This window comes from Leguminivora glycinivorella, chromosome 23, assembly GCF_023078275.1.
Source record: "Leguminivora glycinivorella isolate SPB_JAAS2020 chromosome 23, LegGlyc_1.1, whole genome shotgun sequence".
In the NCBI taxonomy this organism is placed as follows: domain Eukaryota; kingdom Metazoa; phylum Arthropoda; class Insecta; order Lepidoptera; family Tortricidae; genus Leguminivora; species Leguminivora glycinivorella.
The window spans coordinates 3,213,922-3,226,434 of NC_062993.1; the positions used below are offsets into that span (position 1 = coordinate 3,213,922).

At 38.3% G+C, this 12,513-nt stretch overlaps 1 protein-coding gene across 2 annotated transcripts in view; it reads right to left on the bottom strand.

Moving 5' to 3' along the window:
• The window catches only part of LOC125238264 (complexin), a 618,857-nt gene that overhangs the window by 521,843 nt on the left and 84,501 nt on the right, over positions 1 to 12,513 (bottom strand). For both annotated transcript variants that reach the window (XM_048145543.1, XM_048145542.1), the window contains one exon: positions 11,705 to 11,744. The gene's annotated coding sequence lies outside the window, so the exon portion shown is untranslated. The remainder of the gene's footprint in view (positions 1 to 11,704; positions 11,745 to 12,513) is intronic.

Consider the following 12,513-nt stretch of genomic DNA (forward strand, 5'->3'; position numbering starts at 1 on the left):
TGTTAGTGTGGGATGCTACCTGCGTAGACACATTGGCACCGTCTCACCTCCAACGGACCAAGATAAAAGCGGGCGCAGCGGCAGAAAGTGCCGAAATGTTGAAACGTAATAAATACAAAAGTCTTGGCAAAGAGTACCTTTTTGTACCTTTTGGCGTAGAAACTCTAGGTCCATGGGGTCCCAGCGCGAACAAGTTGTTCACAGAAATCGCGAAGCGTCTGATTGAGGTAACTCGTGCCCGAAGAGCTCGCGACTTCTTCGCACAACGTATCAGCATTGCGATACAGTGAGGAAAAGTCGCCAGTATCCTTGGTACAATGCCTCAAGGACCTATTTTAGACATTAGCTAGCTTTTCAATTTAGTCTTAGTTTCTTATATAATTATGTAAATATGTTAATGTAAATAAAAAAAGTACTTAATTATCAAGCTAAGAATATGGGCCACATTGTCAAAAACCGAGGTTCAAAAGTTTTAAGATTGTGTCTTGAGCTTCTGGCCTGCGGCAAAAGCTTAGTATAATAATCAAATCCTTTCAACTCTCAAAATAAACCTTTTTATTAAGCCATCCGACGATTACCATTCAATTATAGAAGTTGTATAACCACAGGGAAATGTTACATTAAAATTGAATGGGAAAACGCCGTAAATTGTAAAGAGTATAAGGAAATAAAGGAATTTTCGGATAAAGAGCAATTATGAACCATGGAACTGAAAACAGCCTTGGGAGGGGATGTCAACTTTTTACGTATTTATAGATATCGTTTTCATTTTTATTTAATGTAACCTGCGGACTTATTTAATAATTTAAACCGTATAATTTTGTTCCAGCCAATTTGGCCAGGCTATTTAAATTCTTTTTGTTTTATACTTAACTAGATTTTGCCCGCGGCTTCGCTAGTAGGAAGAGACAAAAAGTAGCCTATGTCACTCTTCATCCCTTAGACTATCTCCACTTAAAAGATCACGTCAATTCGTCGCTCCGTTTTGCCGCGAAAGACGGACAAACAAACAGACACACACACTTTCCCATCTATAATATTAGTATGGATTATTATAAATTAACACACAATTGATTAAAGGGGCCTCGTTAGTCGGCCATTTCTACTTAAGTGAGAAAAAGTGTGCAACAAATAAAATTTTGTGTAATAATTACAATTTAGGTACGCTACGATTTTAACCCCCGACGCAAAAACGACGGGGTGTTATAAAATTGACGTGTCTGTCTGTGACATCGTAGCTTTCGAACGTGTGAGCCGATTCAGATTTCGTTTTTAGTTTGAAAGCTGAATTAGTCGGGAGTGTTCTTTGCCATGTTTGATGAAAATCGGTCCACTAGGTATGTCATTTAATATGTTTTTTTTTTTAATTTATATTTTGTATCGTGGTTATCGCTGTCAGGCCCACTTGTACCAACCACTTAACTCAGGGTTAGTGTGCTGTCAACTGTCAAATTCCATATAAAATGGTGGGTTGACCTTCGGGTTAACCCTCCATTTCCGTTGGTGCAAGTAGCCCTTACTCTCATATCTTGTACCTTCTTGTACAGTCAACCAATTGGAACACCCTAAGCCACTCTACAACCATGTCAAAATGACAAGCATTAACAGTTTTCTTACTATATGATTTATAACGTCACTATGATGTCATAGGCCACTGTAGAACTACTGCTACTACTACTGTTCCTGCCGGTGAGTAAGGCTGCCAAAGCTCAACGAGGGTGCGGTGTGCTGATGACGGGAGATTGTCCTTTGAGTCGTCGGCAACCCGAACCCTCCTTGGAACTTGTGCACTCCTTTTTACTGTGTATTTAACACAGCAAAAGGGAATGTACACGTTTGTAATGGGGTGGCAACGCGCATGTGACACTCTTTGAGTTGCAGGCGTCCATAGGTTACGGTGACCGCTTTCCATCAGGCGGGCCGTACGCTTGTTTGCCACCGACGTAGTATAAAAAATAAAAAAATACTGCTAGCAGTAGTTCAATAGTGGCCTAGGGTTCCAAGTGGTTGACTGTACCTACTACAAAGTAAACAATGTAAATTTATCAATTTCCACTACCTTAAGGTTGTCTGGAAGAAATCTCTCTTTAGCGATAAGACCGCCTGTTGTTTACCTTTGTTCGTGTTGCTTCCTTGTTTGTAATTGTTGTATTTTATTAAGGTGTGCAATAAAGAGTATTTGTATTGTATTATACTGTATTGTAAACACAAGGTAAGTACATACATGAACGAGCCCTCACATAGCAGATTCTTTATAGTCCGTTTCTCAGAAATGCAACACTGTTACATAAAACCTGAGAGTGCAACTGCAAAAGTATAAACATACAAGAATATAAGTGGCCATTTTTCGCGACGTAGCATCTGCTGTCGAGTACATGTGTGTCGTAGTTTGTTTTTGTATTTTATACTGAGCACGTACAATATACGCCGAGTTTTTAGGGTTTCGTAGTCAACTAGGAACCCTTATAGTTTCGCCATATTTGTCTGTCCGTCCGTCCGTCCGTCCGCGGATAATCTCAGTAACCGTTAGAACTAGAAAGCTGAAATTTGGTACCAATATGTATATCAATCACGCCAACAAAGTGCAAAAATAAAAAATGGAAAAAAGTGTTTTATTTGGGTACCCCCCCTACATGTAAAGTGGGGGCTGATATTTTTTTTCATTCCAACCCCAACGTATGACATATTGTTGGATAGGTATTTAAAAATGAATGAAATGAATAAGATCGTTTTTTAATAATATTAATATTTTCGGAAATAATCGCTCCTAAAGGAAAAAAAACTGCGTCCCCCGCCTTCTAACTTTTGAACCATATATTTAAAAAATATGAAAAAAATCACAAAAGCAGAATTTTATAAAAACTTACTAAGAAAATTATTTTGAACTTGATAGGTTCAGTTGTTTTTGAGAAAAATGCGGAAAACTACGGAACCCTACATTGAGCGTGGCCCGACACGCTCTTGGCCGGTTTTTTTTTGTTTTCCGTTAAATTCGACACGCAGTTAGATTCATCATCAGGAACCAGCCTGTATATCGCTTTTTGTTAAATTCGTTTTTCTCGTAAATTTTTTTTCGTTTCCATACATAATAAATGAATGGATAAGTGTGAGAAGACCTTAATCATAACATTAAAGTCATTGTCAAGTGTTTGACAGCACGTCAAAACAAATAAAGTGCTAAGGCATGCCACACACACGTGTTCAGTAATTAAATCATCCCTTAAAGTTAACGGAATTCAATAAGAACAGGGTGTATTGTATATGGACTTTACGACAAAATAAAGTATAAGACGAAGTTACAGTAGTAGTTTAGGCGCAACAATGTTTCCAAAAAATTAAATATGACATTCTTACACATGTTGTCTAAGTCCCAGGGTAAGCTGAATAAGACGTGTTGTGGGAACTCAGAAAAGTATATATACATACATACATACATACAATCACGCCTGTATCCCATAAAGGGGTAGGCAGAACACATGAAACTACTAAAGCTTCAGTGCCACTCTTGGCAAATAAGGGGTTGAAAGAAAACGAAAAGTTAAAATTTACAGAAAAGTATATATGTAATATAAGAAACTAGCTTTATGTCACTCTCCATCCCTTCAACTATCTCCACTTGAAAAAATCACAACAATTCGTCGCTTGTGTGGTAGGGCATAGCACAACGGATATCATCTCGCTCGAATATAGAGCAGAGCCCCAACTGGGGAAGTACCTCCGCCTTACAGAAGACCGCAGCCAAATAGCATTAGACCCTACTCATAGTGTTGTGTTCTTGTCGGTGAGTAAGGCTGCCAGAGCTCAACGAGGGTGCGGTGTGCTGGTGACAGAAGGACCTACGGAACTAAATTTGTTCCGTCTATTGTCCTTTGAGTCGTCGGCAACCCGAACCCCCCTTGGAACTGTAATTACTTATACAAAGCCTAGCCCTCAAAACTTTTTATATTTATCTACTGTCCAAAAGATTAAGCGTGCGTATACTATACAATCTAGGCAGTTTCGGATCCGAATAGATTGTTCGGTGTGCATTTGTGCAGTACTGGCTCAGTGCCAGACCTCGTCGTATTTAGGCGAGGCCGAAGACCTTGGGTTTACAATCAATAACGCTGTCGATTTAACACCATCCTCCGATTTGGACCCCTCCAAAGACATTATTAACAATATTTACTTGATTAAAGCCTGGTAAAATATAATAGCAATTAATAGAGGCACCGCCGTCTATGTAATCGTATCTAAACCGTTTTCGATAAGGTACAACCAATAGGGATGACGACTACATAAAAAATGGCATTCTATTTAGTCCATCAGTCAGATCGTCCAAAAAACTGAACACATATTTTTCGCTTTTTCTAATTAATCAATTATACAAAGATATAGAGCATCAAAATTCCGGAGTGAGGGCTTGTGACGTCACTTTACGTAAAAATTGTACCTAGGCGTGACGTAACGCGAATCTTCAACGAACTGTACCATCGTCATTTTTCGTTTACGAGAAAAAAGAAGAAACACGTGTCTAAAATTCTTTGATAATCTAACTGACGGACTAATTAGTTTATTTTAGTCGTCTCGCCTATTGGAACCCTAGGCCCCTCTAGGACTATGAAAATGAAAATGAAATGAAAATGAAATATTTATTTTTCAAGTAGGCATATTACAATGCGCATATGAACGTCAAATAAAGCTACGCCGGCTCTAACCCTACGCCTCAGCCTCGAGAAGATTTCAGTCCCCCCTCAGTTGGGAGGGGGGTATCCACTATGGGACCGGCAAGAAACTCGGCGGGCAACTTCTTTTCAAAACATTACATCTTATAACTAACATGCATTAAATAACAAGATACAATTTAACATGCAAAAGTATTCATCAAAGAATATGCCATAGTAACGCTATAAATCAGAAATCTCTTACTGCTTGTCATTTTGACATGGTTGTTGAATGGCCTAGTGGTTCCGATTGGTTGACTATACAGCGGGGCAAATCCCGACTGGGGGACAATTGTAACTGATCCATTTTTTCCATTATCGAGTTCCACATTTATCCACTGAACACGCGCGCCATACATAACCAGTGGACACTCTAATTAATAATGCAAACATTGTAAAACATGGAAAAAAATTAATCAGTTTCATTTGCCCCCGTTATATATGAAAACGTAAATGTCGCTATGATTATTATTATTTATTATTAATGCATAGTACAGGTCTTAAATCTAAACAAGTTCCTGCAAAACTGTATATACAGTTTGACTGCAGGTATGAGTCTCTTTGTATCTCATGATAAAATAGTACAATACGATACAGGTGCGAAAAAGAGGAAGTTCGAAACGAGTGGCGATAAATTAAAACACGACCGAAGGGAGTGTTTTACATCGACACGAGTTACGAATTTCCTTTTCGCACGTGTATCGTACGACGTTTTTCAGTACATATAGCCCTTCGAAGTTTCGACCTGACAAGAAATTAACCACTTCTCGCACTAGTGCGTAAAAAAGCACCATTTGTAGGGGAGACCGGGGCTAGTTGACTATAGGAGTAGATTGACTTCCCATTCAAAATTGAGCCAAAAATCAAACTTGAGCCAACCAGTGAGGTACGAAAATCCGTCACCTCCCCCCGCTCAGTCACCAGTGAGTCTCTCGTACCTCATATCGTATCACTGGTTGGCTCAAGTTTAACACTTTCGAAACCGGGCTCTACGCGGCGCTACGACATTTTCGCTACATACGGGGAAACCCATGTAATCGGCTACGCTTCTACGAGCGGTGTGCCCGACAGTCGGGTTCTTGGTAGCGAAAGTGTTAATTTTGGCTCAATTTTATAATAGTTAGTCAACCTACCCCTACAGTCAACTAGCCGCGGTCAAAAAATAGTTCCATTTCTGATCTATTTTGCGGGGCGTCGTAATACGTCGGATACAAGTATTGCTGAAAACCATTAATTATATAGCTTATTAATGATGATATTGATAATTCAATGTATTTTTACACAATTTTTTTGACATTTAGAATTTATTCTAGAAGTTTTTATACTAGTATTTTTTTATACAATTTAGATTGATATCATTTTATTAAATCAATGTAGTTTTAAAACAATATTGTTTATTGCACCAATAAATTGCTCTGATATTTAGAATAAGATGAATATTGTACACTGTTGACAATTTAAAAGTGCTTATTGTAAGCCTATTTGAATAAAGAATATTTTGATTGATTGATTGATTGATAAACGGTTAGAATTAGTCTACTACTTATTATATTGCTTACACTATTTCGCCAGAAAGCTCTCTAAATCCTTAAAGTGTAACCTCAATACATTGAAGTACCGTCAACGCAGCTTGTCCGATAGTGACGAGGGTACAACTCACCCCACGCTTGTGACATTATACCCCGTCAATATAAATACACTCCCGTATTATATCGGAAACATTTATCTATTTGCTGTGGTATTTTATTACGATACACGTGTGGAGTTTTGCTTCTCAAAACACGTGTAGGGTTTTCAGAGCGTACTTATTAAACAAGTAATACAAAGAAGTTATAATTAGAGAGAGGATAAGTTGGTACTATTCATTGACATACAGAAATAAATTAAAGCGAATGGATTTTGGCCTCCCACTCGATAAGCATCGTAATATATCGACAAGAATACCTAATAATATAAATACTAGACGAAAGGCTGGCAACCTATCACTGCAATGTCAAAATTTCGTTTTCTTTCAACCCCTTATTTGCCATGAGTGGTACTGAAACTTGAGTAGTTTCATATGCTCTGCCTACCCCTTTTATGGGATCATCATAAGGTCTCCTACATCTTAACAGATGATTTAAACAGCGTCTGAATGTGAGATACAACTCCTCTCGAGACTAAAAAGACCTATCCGGGAGCGACATTTTTATTTATTATTTATTCAATTAATACACATGTGGATACAAGAACATTATTTTAAATATATAGCTCCATAAAACTATTTATATAGTTTGACTGTGGAGTCAGAGCTCACTAATATAACAAAACAAAAATATCGCTATATTAACCAGAATAATCTATTGGACGATCCGGTAGGAAGTAATGGCCATCGCCATTCCTATAGGATATCCAAGAGATGTTTTTTAAGTTTATTCTTGAACACTGTTTTTTCCGTTCAAGAACAATATTCGCCGGTAGGGAATTTAATAGATAGGGTACGCGTTTTTTTAGAGTTCTATCCCCATAATAGTTAGACACTCTAGGTACTTGGAATTTACCTGCGGACATCGCTCTTGTACTGAACGTCCGCAATTCTTACATTATGGGATACAGACGTGATTATATGTATGTACGTAATGCGGTCAATTGCAAATAGGTGCGTCAAATCGAGTTGCGATCTAATGTGTGTCTTTCTCTATGGGTGCTCTGAAAACCAGCGTCATGACTAAACATCTTAGTCATCGGCATAAGCTGAGTGGCATCCATTATGGTGTAAGTTCATACTAGTCCAATATGTATTTATTATAGGCAAGTTAAAATCATACACCAAATAATAATTTCTTTCTTTCTAAATATCCACCGATACTTTAACATTTCGTATGCGTCTTTCAACAATTGGTAATTTATACAGGGTGTCTTAAGACTATAGGACGTGAAGAGAAAGTACCTTCAATATCGTAAAAGGTTTTCTAAGAATTACTTGCTTCATCTAGGAATACAACCGACCTCAATGTAAAAAAAATCACCCCTATTTTTAAGATGGCAATCGAAACAATAGCCAAAAAATAATAGTTTTTCTAACGTAACATTTTAAACAAAAAAAACAACGTGAAATCACAATTTTTATTCAACAATCGAATCTGACAATCCATAGATTTAGAAAAGAGTCCCCTAACTTTCTAAATCAGCATTATCAGAACTGTATCACTCACTTTAAGAGCTCACGTTTCGCTGATTCTTTCCCCACATCCACCCTCTATTTACCTTAACGACTTGCCACTCGTTACTTGACTGAGTAAATGGACCACACGATTAGTAAGATCAATCTCGCTCAAATCTTTACAAGTATTCGACAGCCATATTAAATGGGCCGGAGAAATCTTTAGTTTCAGTTTTTTGAGGTTGTAATTGCGAATGCTTATAATCGTGGCGTCTTTATTAGTTCGTTAGTTTTTTTTTTTATTTTATGGTTCAGTCCTTGGTTCAGTACTATTTTGCCAGTGTCAAGGTGATATGAGCTAATTAGTGATTTTGGTACGGTAAGTACGACAGTGTACGGTGAATTAGCACTAGGCTCAACGCGATTCGAGATTAATTCTTCATCATTTTCCCACTACCACATTATTTTACTGCATAATACGCTATCGATATTACACCTTAAACAATATTACAAACATACATACATACGTACAATCACGCCTGTATCCCATAAAGGGGTAGGCAGAACACATGAAACTACTAAAGCTTCAGTGCCACTCTTGGCAAATAAGGGGTTGAAAGAAAACGAAACTGTGACATTGCAGTGACATGACAGGTTGCCAGCCTCTCGCCTACGCCACAATTTAACCCGCATCCCATAGACGCCTTCTACGACACCCACGGGAAGAAAGGGGGTGGTGAAATTCTTAACCCGTCACCACACAGGCAGGCTACAATATTAATGAGCAAAAGGAAAAGGAATTATTCACGAGGCGATACCACTAAGATGGCGCTCGAACCGGAAGTCCGCGTCTTTATTAAAAATTTTCCGCTTCGCCTCAAATTGTTACCTATACACGCGTCTCGCTTTATTTGACCTCTTTTACGGTAGTTGCATAATAGTATTTTATGCAACAGGCGTTTAAAGGAGGTAAAAAAGACGAGTGTCGTGGGTAACAATTCGAGGCGAAGCCTAAAATTGTATTAAGACGCCACGAGTATTTTTTGACTCAGTTAAACACCGTTGCATACAATACTTTTTCTACGACCATGCACTTACTTTTGAATAGTTTTCTAGAAAAACTTTTGTGAAATTCGCACTGTTTCCTATAAGTATTTTGACTTGTCCTCTGCAATGTTTCTGCACTCACCCTGTCACTCGCACTCCCCCGCGCCGCCGCCCGCCCCCGGCCGGCGCACCGCGACAATACTTTAAGAGCTATATCGTATGCGTGGGTGCGCGGGGCGCCGGGCGGGGGCGGGCATCTTTTATGTAGGGTTTTAACGATCTATGCACGACACGGTAAATGACGAATAACAACACGGGAGTAGAAAAAAGATTATTATTATTGACTGATTTATTTCATTTCGATGTTAGATACCTACTTTAAAAACAAATAAAATCGCTGTCAATAGAAATTGTCAACAATGTAAACAAACCATTATATAAAATATCAATATTTTAGCACAATTTTATTATTTTAAAGGTTGAGGATCATAATGTGAGATGAATTGATTAAATAACACATGGATTTAGCCAGTATCTGATAAGTTAAGTAGAATGGAAATTAAAGACATTTTGACTACAAGGTTTGTTTACGTTGTTCACAAATTCTATTGACGGCGACTTTATAATTAAAAAAAAAGTCCGTTAAAATAGCGAAGGTCTGATTACGATGGACAAAATGTTAAAAATAAATAGACGGTTACAGGAAGTGGCTCGTTACCTGTACACCGTACAAGCCCGACCTTTGTAAATAAGGTATTTAGTTTGAGATGCTCCGTTTTTGAGGTTTGTCGGTTGAATATTGGATTGATCGGAATTTTGTGTGGTTTCGGCGAATTCTTGTTAGGATGGTATTGATTTTGGTTGAGGGATAATAAATACAGGTTAGCACGAATGAGTGGCTCGCTTTTACATCGCAATGCTGATCCGTGGTACGAGGAAGTCGCCAGCTCTTCTTCGGTCACCAGTTAACAGGGTACATAGCCCAATGGCGCAAACGCTCGCGAAACGCCCACGAAACGAAGCGCTCGTAGATGTCTATCTCTATCGCTCGTGCGGATTGGTGGCGACAGAGCTAGACTATCTTTCGCAACGTTTCGTTTTCATTTCGCGTCGCAGAAATGCCATTCGGCTACGGCACAGGTTACGTCAACCAGACCCTTAGCGCTTTCTGCGAAAAACTCGCGTTTAATCTAACTAAATTGCAGCTGGCGCAGATGCCCTGACCATTAGAAGGATAAATTGGACCAACCTCTAATATGGTGAAGCTTCGGGGAAGCTGTGAAAGGTGTCACGGGACCTCCTGGGGAATGTTGGCAGCACTGCGGTGACTTTTCAACCCGGAACGCGTGCCACGTGGACAGTGTGGACACCGAAACAAATGCGGCAGAGGCAAGCCGTCTTCCAGCGAACAGGACTCAGAAATTGCGCCGGTCACAAGGATTGTGGGTTATGTAATTATGTTATAATAGTATTATTTAAACCAAATAGGATCAAGTATTATAGAGACTTACTGTCAAGGTAAAATGTGTAATCACAATCACAAGAGATTGGCAGTCTATGCACACTGCCAATCTCTTGACCACAGTTTGAACCTCAGTTTTGACAATATGGCCCATATTCTTAGCTTTATATGTGTTAAAATGTCAAACATTAATATTAGCGCCGTCTAGCTGAGCGTACCCCAAAGGTGTAATGCCATCTAGGCCACCGTACCTTTTTCTGTATGGTACTGAGGTACGTTTTTTTCTTAGACTTTATCTGTCTGTACGGTGTTATATATGTCTTTAGTAATATCTATCGACAAAAGAGATAGCCGATAATCCAATTTCCTCACTTTGTACATAATGATACGATACTAAAATTAATTGCTACACCGTGTCCTAATAACCGTCGAAGATTCCCTATTTCGGTCACACACCTCCACTGTTTCAACACTTGCACACACCATTTTCAACCATATCACATAATCTTAAGGGTGGGAATTCTGTGCTTTAACATCAGAAGCCAGACAGCGAAGTCATATAAATTGATATAAGAACGTTACATGCAGGGTAACGTTTTCTAGTTACTTGAATTTGAACCCAAAATGAACGGGAGAAGGTTGTAAATTGTAGTGAATTAGGTTAGCTGTTTTGAACAGTCTGGTTTGCTTAGTAGTATTTATAAATAGTGAAGTGTATTTTATTTAGCTTAGAATGGTGTACTTATGTTATGTTGCTAGACAATTTTTTGCAAGTCTGCGGATTTCTGTAATATCAAAATAGTTTAGTTGGATTACCATAGATATAGATATAGCCTCAGTTTGAAACGAAAAACGAAAACATTTTTGCGCAGATAAACTTTTTGTTAATGCATATTTTTAAATTAAAGGAAAAAGGCGGTTGAGAATTGAGGGAGGCATGGATAAATTCGCACACATTCAGCGTGGCGCAGTTGGAAGCGCGATGGCCCCGGCAAGGCCAAAGGTCGAAGGTTCGAGTCCTGCCGGAGGTGTGAATTTTTCCATTTTTCCTTTAATTTAAAAATATGTTATATCGCTCGCACACGTTTCTACATGATAAAAACACATTTTTGATAGTTCAACAGATCGTTCTTTAGCGATAAGACCGCCTGTTGTCTACCTCTATTAATCATTTGTTTCGTCTCTACTTTCTGTATCTTTTACTGAGGTGTGCAAATAAAGAGTATTCTATCTATACTATATATCTATCTGTCTATATACTTGCACCTTAGCGCATCACGGTTTAGAATGAACAGTTATTTTAATATGATTATCAAACATAAAACACAGTCATGCATGTTAAAAAATTACCTTTTTATAACTGAAGAAACGTTTTCGCAGTCTCGCTGACCTGTAACAAAAAACACAATTTTAATTATAAGGTCAGTGTCGAGAGAAGAGAAGACCGTCTACGCGGAAACACCGAAGACAAATTAAGTTCCGAACGTTAAAAAAAAGAGACAAGTAAAGATAGACAGGGTCAAACATTACACACACTTTTTTATTCAGCAGAAACATTTGTAAGTGATGGGTACTATTCATAGGTACTAAAGGAAAAAATAGAAAGATCATCTCCAACCGAAAGCTGTCCTGCTGGAGATGTGAATTTTTTGAGATGTGTCCATGTCTATGGCATCGTAGCTCCCGAACGGATGAACCGATTTAGATTTTTTGTTTGAAATCTGAATTAGTCGGGAGTGTTCTTAGCCATGTTTCATGAAAATCAGTCCACTATGTCAGGGTTTTTTTCAAAATTTTAATTTTGTGGTTATATCAGCATTGTTATAAATAGTACATCACTTATCATAAAAAGATAACTCCGCCAATAAACATAAAAGAAGCGTCTTAAATGTCCCGTGAAAGATAGCTTTATGACCCACATTAAACCATTGTTCTGGGGAAAACGTCTCAAAACAAAGAGGACTGACTGCAGAACGAACAAAAGAGGGAATGCAAGATTCACTATTTCCTTTGTTAAATTATATCTCAATTAGAACACGGATTTCAAGAATTAATCCCGATTTGACGTTTAATCATTCATAGGTACTGTATTATATGCTATTGAGTGTTCCTTACATCCTGGCTCGCTAACATACACGGCCGCGCACACGTTTATCTTA